Consider the following 11,191-nt stretch of genomic DNA (forward strand, 5'->3'; position numbering starts at 1 on the left):
AGGGTCCAACTTTGGTCTTAATAAACCTTTTCCTCTGCTATCTAAATTTGCCGTTATTACTACTTTAATAATTGACTCCAGCATCTTCCCACCACCACTGTCAGACTAACTGGTCTATAATTCCCCGTCATCCCTACAACCTGAAATAGTAACATTTGCAGCTATGATAGTAACAGCCATACCTCCAACTCAGGTCGGCATGGAAAGACTGTTCTCCGCACTGAAAATAATTAAATCAGATTTAAGGGCTTCAATGAAAGAGGATCTGGTAGAAGCAATTATGTTCCGAAGGGAACTCTGTAATTCCCACAACATCATACTTGACAATTTCTAACTGAGCCACAAGCTCGTCCACTTCATGTCTTATTATTTGTGCATTCATATATAATACTTTTCATCCATTACTCCTCTCACCTTTCACATCCATTCCTATTTCACTTGGCCTTACTCTCCTATCCCTTCCTGCCCCGTTAATTCTGGTGTTTGTCTTCACTTTTCCTGTCCTGTCTTTCCCTTTAACTCCATCCTTGTACCCTTGCACCGCGGCCTCCCGCCGCCAGGTGGCGCTACACTCGGAGGACCAGAGGGTAACCCTTGACCCCGCGGCTCCTGCACCACGTGGGGGGTGCCAATGAGAGCAGCTGCAGAGGCTGCAAACCTGAGATAAAACCTCAAGGGGCCAGACTACAAAATGCTGCAGTAACTCAATGACACGGGCAGCATCTCTGGAGAGAAGGAATGGGCGACGTTTCAAGGTCGAGACCCGTCCTCAGACTGAGAGTCACAGGAGTGATATCGACGGTGATGTGGAGTGAAAAGCTTCTACATAGAAACATAGACAATAGGTGCAGGAGGAGGCCATTCGGCCCTTCGAGCCAGCACCGCCATTCAATATGATGACGGCTGATCATCCACAATCAATACCCCATTCCTGCTTTTCCCCCATATTCCTTGATTCCGTTAGCCCCAAGAGCATAATCTAACTCTTGAAAACATCCAGTGAATTGGCCTCCGCTGCTTTCTGTGGCAGAAAATTCCACAGATTCACAACTCTCTGGGTGAAAAAGTTTTTCCCCCCTTCTCAGTCCTAAATTACCTACCTGTTATTCTTAAACTGAGGAACCCGGTTCTGATTCCCCCAACATTGGGAACATGTCTCCTGCATCTACCATGTTCAATCCGTTAATAATGTTATATGTTTCTATGCGATCCCCTCTAATCCTTCTAAATTCCAGTGAATACAAGCCCAGTCGACCCATTCTTACGTCATGTCAGTCCTGCCATCCCAGGAATTAACCTGGTGAACCGACCCTCCATTCCCTCAAAAGTAAGTATGTCCTCCCTTAAACCAGGAGACCAAAACTGCACACAATACTCCAGGTGTGGCCTCACCAGGGCCATGTACAACTGTAGAAAGGGCTCTTTGCTCCTCAACTAAACTCCTCTCATTATGAAGGTCAACATGCCATTAGCTTTCTTCACTGCCCGCTGTATCTGCTGCATACTTTCAGTGATTGATGTACAAGAACACCCAGGTCTTGTTGTACTATCCATTTTCCTAACCTGACACCATCCATTTAATAGAGTGCTTACACTTATATCTGTGTCTCCCTCTCCTGTAACTCTCAGTCTGAAGAAGGGTCTCGACCCAAAACGTCGCCTATTCCTTCTGTTCATAGATGCTGCCTCGCCCGCTGAGTTACTCTAGCACTTTTTGTCTACCTCAGTCTGAGGAAGGTTCTTTATCACCAGAGATGCTGCCTGTCCCGCTGAATTACTCCAGCATTTTGTGTGTGTCTGTGGAGAACTTGTATAGGGGACGTTTTCTGGATCACGACCCTTCTTCAGACATGAAACATTACCTATCCACATTGACCAGAGTTGCTGCCTGAACCAGCATCTGCAGTTCCTTGTGTCTGCCAAAGATAGGCACAAAGTGCTTGGAGAATAATATGGGCAACCTTTCAGGTCAGGACACTTGGCTACTTGTCAAACTTTCAGATGAGAAATTTAATTCTCTGGTTTTAGTTATCTATTCAACAACCTACCTCCCTTTTATTGATGTTTAAGAAGGAATTGCAGATGTTGAAACATCGAAGGTAGACAAAAATGCTGGAGAAACTCAGCGGGTGAGGCAGCATCTATGGAGCGAAGGAAATGTGCAACGTTTCGGGTTGAAACCCTTCTTCAGACTCCCTTCTTCAAACGTTGCCTATTTCCTTCATTCCATAGATGCTGCTTCACCCGCTCAGTTTCTCCAGCATTTTTGTCCACCGTCCCTTTTATTGATAGCAGTATGAATATTGATTTATCTAACTTCAAGTAACCCTCACATCCCCTCTCTCTCCACCCCTCCCCCACCCGTCATACCAGAATCAGTCATCGTGTTGAATCTCATTGTCTGTAACTCAATTTCACCTCACCCACAGCTAACAATGGCCTGTTTCCTTTAACATCGTCAATTTTATTGCATATCTTGAGCATCTGCTTTGTTGTGTCATTTATTTCCTAGCATTATTTCCTAGTCCATACCTGGTCGGAAAGGCGGCTTCCCACTGATCTGCTTCTTCGCCCCTTCCTCGCGGCCTACCTTCGGAACTGGATCGGCGTTTCCTGTCGGGACCGGCCGGGACTACAGCTTCGGCGGCGGCACAGCGCTGGGATACCAACACGAAGCGGGCGATGCCTTAGCGGGTCGCCGTGCTGTAAGCTCCGGAGTGCGGTGACCGCCGACTCCATCATCGACGAGCTGTGGCTGCGGAGCGTCCAGCCGCGGGCAGGCACTGGATTTGGAACACCGCGGAGCCTGGGATCCGGGATCGCCAGAGTCGGAGCTCCAGCCAACGCGGCCTGAGGACTACGGGTGCCGCAGTCTCCGGGGAAGGGCGGGCGCTTCTGACATTTCCAAGCCGCTGAGGAGTCTTTACCCGATGCCGGAGTTCCAGCTTTCCGGCAAAGAGGACCTGAAAGCATCGGACTGGCTGCGGAGGCCACAAATAGTCCCCGACCTCAGGTGTTTCACAGAGGAAGAGGACTTAACATTTTGTTGCCTTTCCCCGCAGTGGAAATTTTTGATTCTGTTGTGGGGGGACGTTCTTGTTGAATTCTATAATGTGTTTTTGTCATTTTTCTGATTTTTAATTTTTCTATGGATGTACGGAAACTTTGATTTCTTTTATTATCTGCCCGAGGCTGAGACGGTAACGGCACTCACGTGAGGGCGATCCGGCTCGGGGCTGGAACGATGCTCCGGTGGCTTGCACGGTGTTCTGGCGGCGGTGGCCTGAGTCCGGGGTTCGGCCGCGGGCCAGCGGTTGCGTCAGCAGGACTGGTGAGCGGCAGCTTCGACCACCCCGGGCCGCGGTGTTTGAGCCGCGGGACAGTTGTAACATCGCCCGGGGGGTATCGCCTCAGCGCAGAAGGAGAAGAGGAGGGAAGAGACTGGAGACCTAAGACTTTTGCCTCCATCACAGTGAGGAGATGTTGGGTGGACTCACTGTGGTGGATGTTAATATGTGTTTATTGTTGTTTTTTATTGTATTGTATTGTATGTATGACTGCTTCAATTTCGTTCAGACTTCGGTCTGAGTGACAATAAAGGCTATCTAATCTAATCTAAATTATTTCTTTGATGTGAAGTAGGTATGTTACAAAACTTACCTTCAGCGGTGCTGCAGTTCTGCCACTGGCCGTGTGCGTGACTTTGGCGCCTTTGAGGGGGGAGGGGGGGGGGGGGGCTGGGTTAAAATGCGGTTTTTCTCCTACCTGTCCTGGATATATTTTCTCGGAGTGCAAGCTTTTGCTGAAGAATTGTTCGACGCCATGCTGTGAATTTTTTATTTTTAATCACCCGACAATTTCAGCACTGGAGTAATTTAAAAATCAGTTTCTAAAGCCGTCAACGCCGACAACGGGGACGGATTTCACGTACTGGACAGGTAAAGGAAAGCCGTTTATTTTATGTATATAAATGCTTCTTAAGATGCCTTTAATCCACATTTTACGTTGCGAAACAGTGATTTAGGACCCATACAAACAGGCAGTATTTTTCTGCCAATATGGGCTTTAAATTCACCACAGCCGCAAAGTTCCAATCGATCGGGTTCCTCAAAAACCCACTCGCAAGATGATTTAAATGGCCATTAATTTACGGGAATTATACACTAAATTCCTTATAAATTCCCTATAAATCCATGACAATGAGATTTAAAAATTATGTTATATTGTGAATTCTTGTGTGAATGTTATTTGGACACTTAGGCTGTTTAAAAAATGTTAATCTTTTCTTAAGAAATGGATAGATGTTTAGATCTAGTAATTGAATTTTGTAATCAGCTACAATTCAAGTCAAGTCAAGTCAAGTGAGTTTATTGTCATGTGTCCCTGTATAGGACAATGAAATTCTTGCTTTGCTTAAGCACACAGAAAATAGTAGGCATTTACTACAAAACAGATAAATGTGTCCATATACCATGATATAAATATATACACACATGAATAAATAAACTGGTAAAGTGCAAATAACAGAAAGTGGTTATTAATAATCAGAGTTTTGTCCGAGCCAGGTTTAATAGCCTGATGGCTGTGGGTATTGGGTAACTAACTAATTCTATGCTTTAATTTCAGGTCATCCAAATAAGATTGTTTAATATTTGTTTCAGAATGCTTCAATCTATAATAACTGAACATTTCTTTCAGTTCTCTTAATTTTTAAGAAAGTTATGGGCTTTTGACTGTCCTTGATCACAGCGTTTGTGTTAAGTCAATGGAAAAGCAATAGGGAACAAGTTGCTAATTTCCGAGTATGAAAATGGTCATAACATTTTTAATACTGAAGATATGAAAGTGAATTAGGTGCCAAATTAATCTTCTTTTCATGCTTTATCTGATGGGTTAAATTGCAGACTTGATTTTTTAAATCTCAAAATTTTGTAACATAGGTAAAGCACTTTGGTTTCAACGCGAGTTGATTTAAACGTGCTATATAATTAAAATGTACTTACTTACTTACTTACTTACTTACTTACTTACTTACTTACTTACTTACTTACTTACTTACTTACTTACTTACTTACTTACTATATCACTTTATTGTAGTCGTGTTTCACTTTTTATTCTTATTATTCTTACAAGGAAAGATGTAGATTGGTTACATTACTTACTAACCAATGTAATGATTTATTAATATAAGCTCCGCCTATCACTACACCATTCATTTTATCACAAGCCGACATGTGCTGTTAGTTGGTGATGCAGCACGGTAGAATTGATATGCTGCTGAGTGTTGTATGTGTTACTCAGTAAATACTGTTGTACCAGTCCCTGAGTACGTGTGACTTACTCAACAGGAGCTGGGCTGGAGAACAGCAGGGGGATGAGGGAACACAGTAGGGTTGAGGAAGAGGGAGTGACCAGGCTTGGGGTGCAGGCAGGGAAGTCAGGGAGTGACGTGGAGAGTGAAGGAACAGGAGGAGGGAGGAGTGAGGGGAGGAACTGGTGGAAGGGAGTGAGGGCATGGAGGACTAGAGAGGAGTGAGGAATTGAGGTAACAGTGGAAGTGAGGGGGGATCGAGGAGAGAGTTATGCCCCTGTCCCACTTAGGAAACCTGTACGGAAACCTCTGGAGACTTTGGCGCCCCACCCAAGGTTTCCGTGCGGTTCCCGGAGGTTGCAGATGGTTGCCGGAGGTTGCAGGTAGTGGAAGCAGGTAACATAGAAACATAGAAAATAGGTGCAGGAGTAGGCCATTCGGCCCTTCGAGCCTGCACCGCCATTCAATATGATCTTGGCTGATCATCCAACTCAGTATCCTGTACCTGCCTTCTCTCCATACCCCCTGATACCTTTAGCCACAAGGGCCACATCTAACTCCCTCTTAAATATAGCCAATGAACTGGCCTCAACTACATTCTGTGGCAGAGAATTCCCGAGATTCACCGCTCTCTGTGTGAATTTTTTTTTTCTCATTTCGGTCATAAAAGATTTCCCCCTTATTCTTAAGCTGTGACCCCTTGTTCTGGACTTCCCCAACTTCGGGAACAATCTTCCTGCATCTAGCCTGTCCGAACCCCTTAAGAATTGTGTAAGTTTCTATAAGATCCCCCCTCAATCTTCTAAATTCTAGCGAGTACAAGCCGAGTCTATCCAGTCTTTCTTCAAATGAAAGTCCTGACATCCCAGAAATCAGTCTGGTGAACCTTACTGAGGGCAAGAATGTCTTTCTATAAGTTCTATAAGTTTCTCTAAGATCCCGCTCAATCTTCTAAATTCTAGTAGGGAGACCGCACGGAAACGTTGGGTGGGGCGCAAAGTCTCCAGAGGTTTCCCTAAGTGGGACAGAGGGTTGACGCGACTATTGAAACGTCCAGTGATCCTCGGTTGTGACGCCAAGATGCCGACGGTTCTTTGCGCCGTTCGAAGAACAGGTCGCCTCTGTTGCGTCACTCGCGCTGAGAACCAATCGGCGTTCTCTTTGCCTTTGTCTCCGCGTTCCACGGGTCGCTGGCGGCCAATCACAGCGCTGCCCGGGTGTATGAACGTTCTATTGGGGCGGGGTATAAAAGGGACGCGTTCGGCGAATGCGACACATTGTCTGGAGCTGAGAGACTGGAAGGGACATCATGGTGGGTGATCCCGGGGCTGGGCGGCGGGGCGTCGTGTGAAACCGGTGATGGGGAGAGCCGGGATAACTCCAGAGAACCGGGAACGAAGGCCCATGGAAGCAGAGTGATTCCGCGGTGACCACGCTGCGTAAACGCGTTGATCCGGTCGCACATTGTGGTGGGGCGTGCGGGGAATGTTAGCACTCGGACCGATATCCGTGGGAATAACGCAATCATCTCTTCCCCCTTTCCTCCACCGACCCATCCCATCTTTCTCTCTCTCTCCAGCGTGAGTGTATCTCCATCCACATCGGCCAGGCCGGAGTTCAGGTCGGCAATGCTTGCTGGGAGCTCTATTGCCTGGAGCACGGGATCCAGCCGGATGGACAGATGCCCAGCGACAAGACCATCGGGGGCGGCGACGACTCCTTCAACACCTTCTTCAGCGAAACGGGGGCGGGCAAGCACGTCCCCCGGGCCGTGTTCATTGATCTGGAGCCCACGGTGATCGGTAAGGTGAAACGGGAGAATCCTGACATGTTGAGCCTTGTCTGAAACCTTCCCCGCGGCGTTTGACGAGGGGCGTGTGATTCTTAATAAACCCGTTTCTTAATGAGCTGGTTCATTCTCCGTTTTCTGTTTGCTCCCCTGTAGATGAAGTGCGGACCGGTACATACCGGCTACTCTTCCTCCCCGAACAGCTCATCGCCGGCAAGGAGGACGCGGCCAACAACTACGCCCGGGGCCACTGCTCCATCGGCAAGGAGATCGTCGACCTGGTCCTGGATCGCATCCGGAAGCTGGTAGGTTGTGGAACCGAATCCAACCGTGAACCAGCGCCCGTTATTCAACGATCTGGCGCTCCTGGTTCGCCCGCGACAATTCCGCACTTCGTGAATGACCTATCCCTCAGAATACTCTCTAGCAACTGTCCAATTCCAGATGTTACACACAAATTATTGTTGTTAGGGTGGGACCACAGACGTTAGACACCTCTCCAGAGGGTCAGTTTACTCCTGCAACACTCACACTCACCCCACCTTTCTCCTTCTCAATGCTCTCCGCTTTATCTGCCCACAGGCCGACCAGTGCACCGGACTGCAGGGGTTCCTCATCTTCCACAGTTTTGGGGGCGGCACCGGCTCGGGCTTCACCTCCCTCCTCATGGAGAGACTCTCCGTCGACTACGGCAAGAAATCCAAGCTGGAGTTTTCCGTCTACCCGGCGCCGCATATCTCCACCGCCGTGGTCGAGCCCTACAACGCGGTGCTGGTCACCCACTGCACCCTGGAGCACTCCGACTGCTCCTTCATGCTGGACAACGAGGCTATTTACGACATTTTATTTACGACATCTGCCGGCGGAACCTGGACATCGAGCGCCCCACCTACACCAACCTCAACCGCCTGCTGGCGCAAGTAGTGTCGTCCATCACCGCCTCTCTGCGCTTCGACGGCGCCCTCAATGTGGACCTGCTCGAGCTCCAGACCAACCTGGTCCCCTACCCGCGCATTCACTTCCCGCTGGTGACCTACGCGCCCCTGATCTCGGCCGAGAAGGCTTACCACGAGCAACTGTCCGTGTCGGAGATCACCAACGCCTGTTTCGAGCCGGCCAACCAGATGCTCAAGTGCGACCCCCGCCAGGGCAAATACATGGCGTGCTGCATGATGTACCGCGGGGACGTGGTGCCCAAGGACGTCAACGCCTCCATCGCCACCATCAAGACCAAGCGCTCCATACAGTTCGTGGACTGGTGCCCGACCGGGTTCAAGGTAGGTGTAGCTTGTAGACCAATCTACGTAACATAAGCTTGATCCAACCCGCGGTTCCACACTGTATTGTGATATCTACCACATCAAGAACAGACGAGAACCTTCCTGAACGGTGGCCCGGGTTTCTTAACATTTAGCTCGCAATGGATACCATTGAAAGTTTCTATGAGTCTCTTCTTTCTCTCCCCCGCAGGTGGGCATCAACTACCAGCCCCCGACGGTGGTGCCGGGGGGCGACCTGGCCAAGGTGCAACGAGCCGTCTGCATGCTGAGCAACACCACCGCCATATCCATGGCCTGGACCCGCATGAACCTCAAGTTCGACAAGATGTACGCCAAGCGGGCCTTTGTCCACTGGTACGTGGGAGAGGGTCTGGAGGAAGGAGAGTTCCAGGACGCGCGGGAAGACATGGCGTCGCTGGAGAAGGACTACGAGGAAGTGGGCATCGATTCGGCGGATCTGGACAGGAAGGCGGAAGAGGAAGAGTGAATGTTGTTGTATATCTGGAAAGATTAGTTATTTTTAATACTGGTGTAGATCTAATTTATGAAATTAAATATATTTAAGACATAGTTTGCTATTGCGTCCTTCGCAAAGGCCCAATTGCATAATGTCTATAGTTTCATACCGTGGAAGCAGACCCATCGGCCCAACTTGTCCTTGCCCACCATGCCGCCTCATCTCTGATCATCCAATTTGCCCACGTTTGGCGAATATCATTCCATCCAATTCATCGACACGAAACTGCATACATATCCTATAAATGTTACTGTACCTGCCTCTACTAGATCACCTGGAACCTCGTTCCATGTACCCACCACCGCCTAAGAGATATATGTACAATACAACAATACAATTTATTTGTCACTTGAACCTCATAGAGGCTCAAATGAAATGTTGTTTCTGCAGTCATACACACAAGAAAACAAGACCGAAGACACAACACAATTTACACAGACATCCATCACAGCGCATCTCCTCCTCGCTGTAATGGAAGGCAAAAAAACTTATATCTCCCCTGCACTCCCCATTCCCCATTACCCATTCCCCTCCCGATGTCAGAGTCAAAGCCCCCGGCGGGCGATGGCAATTGTCCCGCAACCATTAACGCCGCGCCGGGCGATGCAATGCCGCGCTCCGGGTCTTGTTGTTGGAGCCCCCGGCGGGCGCCAGCAAAGTCCCGCAGCCGTTGAAGCCGCGCCGCGCGATGTCAGGCCCCGCTCCAGGTACTCCTCGACCCCGCGACTCGGGCGGGAGAAGTCGCCGTTGCGGAAGCCCCGAAAAGCGGTCTCCCAGCAGGGACCCGCGGGCTCCCGATATTACTGTCCACCGGACCTGCGGTTGGAGCCTCCGAAACTCCGAGGGTCGGGTCGCAGCAGCGCGCCACCACCGCTCCACCCGCTCCGAACTCGGCCAGCTCCGTGATGGTGAATAGGTGCGCAGCTCCGTGACTGGAGCCCCAGGTCGTTCCTGCTGGAGGCCGCTCCACGTTGCAGCCCCAACGACAACGGAGACCCGACAGGGAAAAGGTCGGGTTCCCTGTGCAGGGGAAAGATTTTAAAAGTCCCCCCCCACACACGCACACAATCACACATACCCCATCAAAAAAAATAAAAACTACATTAAAACGGGACAAAAAATAACAAAAAGACATACGGACTGCAGAGACCGCTGCGACGTGAGTCGCGCCGCCCACCGGAATATGTCCCCTCAGATTCCTATAACTCTTTCCCCTCTCATCTAGATCCTATGCCCTCTAGTTTTTGATTCATCTTTGGTGCTGAAGGTTTCTGTGCATGAACTCTATCTATGCCGCTCATGGGTTCATATACCTCCACAGGATCATTACTCAGCTGTCTTTACTCCAAACATTTTAAATCTCAATCCTACGAGTCCTGGCATCGTAAATCATCGCCTCTCACAAATCGTCACACTGATGTATCTCGGGATGGGGATGATTGTAAAGATGGGGATTGGTCATTGGGGGAAGCAATCTGTTTCTTGAAAGCACCGGGGGTCCAAGGACCACAACGTTCCAGTCATTGAAACTCCTTGTGTTGATGGAGCGGGCTGACCGGGCGCCGACAATGGGAGATACTCCAGTATTCATAGACCACAGAACATACCACAGTACAGCTCAGGAACGGATCCAGCGGCCCACAGGATTTGCGCCGAACATGCTGCCAAGTTAGACTTATCTCATCTGCCAGTACATGATCCATATCCCTCTATTCACGGCACTTCGACGCGTCTATTGAAGAGCCTTTCCAATAGACGGGTCGAAGAAACTATGCCGCACATCTTCGTTAAAATGTCCTCCTTTTATTTCATAGCTACCCCTCTGGGGTTACACATTTCCCCCATGGGAAACCTGCTGTGTCTCTCTACCCTATCTCTTGTTATGCTCCTGTCCCACTTAGGAAACCTGAACGGAAACCTCTGGAGACTTTGCGCCCCACCCAAGGTTTCCGTGCGGTTCCCGGAGGTTGCAGGTAGTGGAAGCAGGTGGTTGCCGGAGGTTGCAGGTAGTGGAAGCAGGTAGGGAGACTGACAAAAACCTCCGGGAACCGCACGGAAACCAGCGGTGGGGCGCAAAGTCTCCAGAGGTTTCCATTCAGGTTTCCTAAGTGGGACAGGGGCATAACTCTCATAATGTTTATACCTCCATCAAGTCTCTCTTCAACCTCGGCGTTCCACAATAAACGATCAAATCACGTTACCACAGCCCCCTTTGCTTTCTCGGGTCTTACGTGCGCCTCTTGTTTAACTTCGCGGATTCCAGCTCTGATCCCAGAATTCCCAGTCCGGACCCA

The 11,191-nt window shown here is 49.3% G+C and overlaps 1 pseudogene; it reads left to right on the plus strand.

Moving 5' to 3' along the window:
- The window catches only part of LOC116982309, a 999,615-nt pseudogene extending 990,748 nt beyond the window's left edge, over window positions 1–8,867 (plus strand).
- Window positions 8,868–11,191: the final 2,324 nt, after the last annotated feature.

Source organism: Amblyraja radiata, chromosome 16, assembly GCF_010909765.2.
Source record: "Amblyraja radiata isolate CabotCenter1 chromosome 16, sAmbRad1.1.pri, whole genome shotgun sequence".
Taxonomy (NCBI): Eukaryota; Metazoa; Chordata; class Chondrichthyes; order Rajiformes; family Rajidae; genus Amblyraja; species Amblyraja radiata.